A 5324-nucleotide genomic window follows, 5' to 3' on the forward strand; every position below is an offset into this window, starting at 1 on the left:
TAGTACTTTCTAAAACCATATCATATCAACAGTTAAACCACCTATTTAATTAATATTTTTGAGTACTTTCAATGTGCAAATCACGTTGTTCTCATGAACTTAATTCAGTCTCTCTGTGTGGTGAGGGGGCATATAAATCGTAAACAACATAACCATATATTGAGACAAGTTCCAGGACACAAATGGCACTGTGTCCCTTGAAGGATGGAACTAAGGAAACACCAGTCTTCTGTGACAGCTGGGTGTGTGATCTGACAATAGACTGATGATATACTGTTGGAGGGTATTTTGTGTGTATTTCATCAATGTTGACATTTTAGATAATCTTTGTATAAGACAAGTCTGCTGGCTAGTTTCATGTCAGCTTAACACAAGCTAGAGTCATTTGGGAAAAGAGAATCCAATTGAGAAAAATGTTCTTACCAGACTGGCATATAGGTAGGTTTATGGGTCATTTTCCTGATTGATGACTGATATGGAAGGAGCTAGCTCACTGTGGGTGGTGCATCCCCTAGGCTGGTGGTCCTGGATGGTATAGGAAATTAGGCTGTGCAAGCCGTGGGGAGCAAGCCCATAAACAATACTTTTTCATGGCCTCTGCATCAGCTCCGGCCTTTAGATTCCCGCCCTATTTGAGTTTCTGGCCTGACTTCCATTCATGATGGGCTATAGTATGGGACTGGGAACTGAAATAAATATTTTCCTTCCCAAGTTGCTTTTGCTCACGATGTTCTTCACAGCAATAAAACCCCTAACTAAGCCAACTAAGCTAATATAATCCCTACCTACTTTATTTTCTTATTTCATTATCACCAAATTTTACAGCCCCAAATGCATACTCCTTGACTGATAAATGACCAATGCCAAGCAGAAAAAAAAAATGTCTAATCTCTCTCATATTACTGTCTTTCTGTTATGTGAGACCCATAAGACACTGGACACTGGACTTTACATGTCTTGCTGAATTACTCTGTAATTTTATTTGAATCTATGTGCATGTTTGGCAAGGTACGTATTTTACTAAGTATTCTTGGCACCTTAGTTTTGACACTTCCATATGCAAGCCATAGACCTTCTACAGTGTTTCAAACCTTGCCTTCCTGCAGACTGTGTGGCTGCTGGGGGCATCCAGACACAATAATCACTTTCTGAACAAAGCAGCAGCCAGAAGGTAGGTACCATCTTCCCATGCTGTGATGGCTATTCCTGGTTGTCAACTTGACTACATCTAGAATGAACTGTAACCCAGAAATGAAAGGCACATCTTGAGGCATAGTGGCCATGAAAAGCTTAGACCCAGGCTAAGAAAGAACATGCTTTTAATCCCAGGCAACAGAGGCAAGCAGATCTCTGAGTTCAGGGCCAGACTGAGACAAAGCAAGCTCCTTAATCTGGGTTATACCATCTCCTGGAAGCCTACATAAAGACGGTGGGAAATGGAATGGTTTGTTCTTCTTCATCCTCTTGCACTTACTTGCCAAAACGTCTGCTAGAATCTACTTCTTCAGGATTCTGGTTTAAACAGAACACCAGCTGAAACACTTACCCTCATGGGACTGGGTAACTACTAAATTCTTGGACTTCCCATTCACGGCTGCCCATTGTTGGGCTAGTTGGACTGCAGACAGTAAGTCATACCAATAATTTCTCTTAATATAGAGAGACATTCCATAAATTCTGTGATAGAGAACCCTAACTAATACACATACTTTAGAAAGCAAATATCAAGACAGAGCAAACCTGCATTGCCTTATGTGTACACCTCCAAATATCTGACTGCATTACCTTATGCATACAAGTGCACACTTCCAAATATCTGCAAAAGAGAAACTTCTAAAAATAATTCTGCCGTTTTAATAAATGATTATAACAACAATGAAAATGAATCTTGTCTATGTGCAATTTTATCTTCTCTGGCAGCTAGATTTATTACGTTAATATGTGTTGAAGTTTCTACAAATAATGATTTCCTGTCATCTGGAGAGTCTTAACTTTATCATAGCAGCACAATGGGGCTGAATATAATACGATGCAGGAAAAAAACCAACCTGTGGACTCTTTTGCATAGGGACTGATATATAGACAAGACCTTAGCCAAACTGTGGGACTCATAGACATTATTGTTACTTACATGGTTTTGTTGTTGTTGTTAAGTGAGGTTAGCCTCCTTAAAGAATGAAAAGGCTCTATAACTCTTTGCACTACAAATTGAACCTAGGGCTTTATGTATGGTGGGTGGCATTTTGCCACTGAGCTCTGTCCTTCCCCCCCCCCCCAGCCATACTTATTTTTAGACAATGAGTATTTCCTTAGAAGACTGCTATACTCAACAATGTGGCTCTTACTAACTTCCACAGCCTTACTCATTCCACTTTATAAACTTGCATTTTGCAAAGATATGTTTCCATTAACCCTGGACACTGAAGTTGAGGTTCATCAGAGCTTTACCTGAGTCCTAAATTCCTCCTAGAGCTTCATCTCAGAAGGTGCTTCCTAAAATGTTATGTTTGTTTCCAACAAGGAGCCACAGAAGATCAGGATGATGCAAAGTAGACAAATACAGAGCTCGACATCAAAACCACTCTTTGCTTTTCATGCGTGCTGTAGAGTTTCATCTCCAACAACAAAGAATTGAGCATTATTTCTGAATGGTGGGACTGTGCAATTTTGTAAAGGACTTTCCTAATTTTCTAATCCTCCCTAACTGTATGATCTACTGCAGGTGAGCGAATTTACTGTCCTTTCTGTTTAAAACTAAGAAGAAGGCAGGACATTTGGGTGGATGTTTGTACCTCTGGGCTCATCTGTGAGTTCCAAAAAAACATCCTTTAGTGCACTTGATAAGGACACAGTCCCTTATTTTCTGAGTTTTGCTTTTCCTTTTCTTCTCATATTAATATTATTTTGCATCCCAACACTGTTTGAAAATTGAACGAAAAAATTGTCAAAGGGAGAATATCCTTCCCCCAGGTTGTATTGAAGAAGAACTTCCAGTATTGGCCAGGCACATCATTAAATATGGCCTCGTTCTTCCCAGAAACCTCCTGCATCTTCCCAGGCTCCCTAGAGAAAGCATGCCCCTATTCTGCCATGCTCTGAAGGTATATGTTTTCCCCTGCCTGCTTCTCTACACAGACAGCTAGGATGCCATATCTGTTCCAGCAGTATTTTTTTTTCATTTTATTCTGTCATTTGATGAAAATGGTAGATTCTTACTGCATTTAATAAGATGTCTCAATAAATGTATACATTGAAGAATAGTTCAAATTAATATAGCAATTATCTCTCTTTTTTAAACTGTTTTTTAGCCCTGCCAATAAATTTAAAGCCTTGTTCAGAGACAGAAATGGACACCTATAATAGTTAATTATGACTGTCAACTTGAAGAAATTTAGAAGGATGATGCTCACACACACACATAAGACAAACTTCTGGGAATTTATACAGGGGTATTTTCAGAGGGATTTGATTGAGAAAGACAAAGCCTCAATATGTAGACACCATGCCATGGATCAGCATCCAAGACAGAATGAAAAGGAGCCTAAAAAGCAGTACTTGGGCTCTCTGTGTGATTCCACACTGCAGGTGATGCTGTCTTAACTCTTGCACTGCCACAACTATAGCCACTCTCAGCACCACGCCTTCTTCACAGGGATGAACAACTACATCCTCAACCTGTGAGACCAAGTGGACTGCTTTCCTCAAGTAATACAGAAGAAACCTGGTACCAAAGAATGGGATTGTTGCTGCTAATGGACCTATCATTGAGGTTTTCTAAGTCTTTGAAAGTCATAGGCAAGAGAATGTGGAAGAGGTTGGAGCAGTTGGCTACTTAAGTAGACAACAAGAATGCTGAGTGAAATGCAGTTGAGGCCTTGATCACGAGATTTCTGTCTATTGAGACCCGAGCTAGAGACCTCTCCTGTAATGTCCTAGAACTCTGAGTGATGCTTAAGTCAACCGTAATGGGTTACATCCTATGGTGGAGATAATTTTCAAGATAGCATAGCATTCAGGCCTGCTTATCTCTCAACACTCTTTTCCTGGTCTACAGTGAACGGGAATGAAGAAAGAGAGCGGAAACATGCACTTTGGTGAAGAAAATGACTATTAGTGAGTTTCAAGTTGTAGCCATGACAAGTTCAAATGCTGTTAAAGAGATTACCCCCCCTTACTAGGCATGGATTCTACATCTGAACTGAGCCTTGGACACAGCATAGAAGAACCAGGCATGTTAGTACATGGCTGTATTGTCAGCACTGTGGAGGTAGGCATAAGATGGTCAAAAACTCAATACTAGCCTCTGATACGCAGCAAGTTCAAGGCCAGCCTGGGATACAGCAAGACCCTGTCTTAGAGAAAAGAAGAAGGGGGCTCTAATAGAAAGAAACTTGTAGCTATGTGCTCAGAAAAAAAAAACATCAAGGATGTGTTGAGGTAAGACCCTATCCCTCTAAGGTGCCAACTTTTTTGAAAAAAAAAATCATTTGAAAGAAGAGAATTTTAATTGACAATACTATGGAAGAGAAATAACAACCTAGGAAAGTGACTTCCCAAGGTTCTCCTCTAAGATACCTAAGAGCTGCTGAAACTATTTCAGGATGACCATGCTATATCTCAAGCTGTCACCAGAACTTAACTGAAGCATCTCCATGGGATCAGGTTTGCACAGAAACCAAGTACTACCTAAGGAATCAAAAGCTGCTGACTTCACAGAAGTTAAGAATAGAATGTTGTATCGAAAGATGGCCTAGTCGGCCATCACTGGAAAGAGAGGCCCATTGGACTTGCAAACTTTATATGCCCCAATATAGGGGAATGCCAGGGCCAAAAGAATGGGAATGGGTGGGTAGGGAAGTGGGGGGCGCTATGGGGGACTTTTGGGATAGCAGTGGAAATATAACTGAGGAAAATATGTAATAAAAATATTAAAAATTAAAAAAAAAGAATAGAATGTGCCAGGCATGGTGGTACAAACAGTTAATCCCAGCCGTTGGGAGACAGAGATAAACGCTGTCTTTGTGAGCTTGAGGCCAGCATGATGTATATAGTGAGTTCCAGGACAGCCAGAGCTACATAGTGAGACACTCTCTCAAACAAACCAAAGCGGAACAATAGAAAGAATAAGATAACAGTTATCAAAAGCCTGGAGAGAAAGATAGGGAAAGGCTGAGCAATGGGTTCAACGTTACAGTTGGGTACAAGCGGGAAGCTCAAGTGAGCTTCTGCCCAGCAGGGAAAGAGGAGACAACAAATACCCTGGACACTGCAAAAAGCTAAGAGAAGAGATTTTGAATGTTCGCAACAAGATGAAGCAGTAAATA

The sequence above is a fragment of the Mus caroli genome, chromosome 18 (assembly GCF_900094665.2).
Source record: "Mus caroli chromosome 18, CAROLI_EIJ_v1.1, whole genome shotgun sequence".
Lineage (NCBI taxonomy): Eukaryota > Metazoa > Chordata > Mammalia > Rodentia > Muridae > Mus > Mus caroli.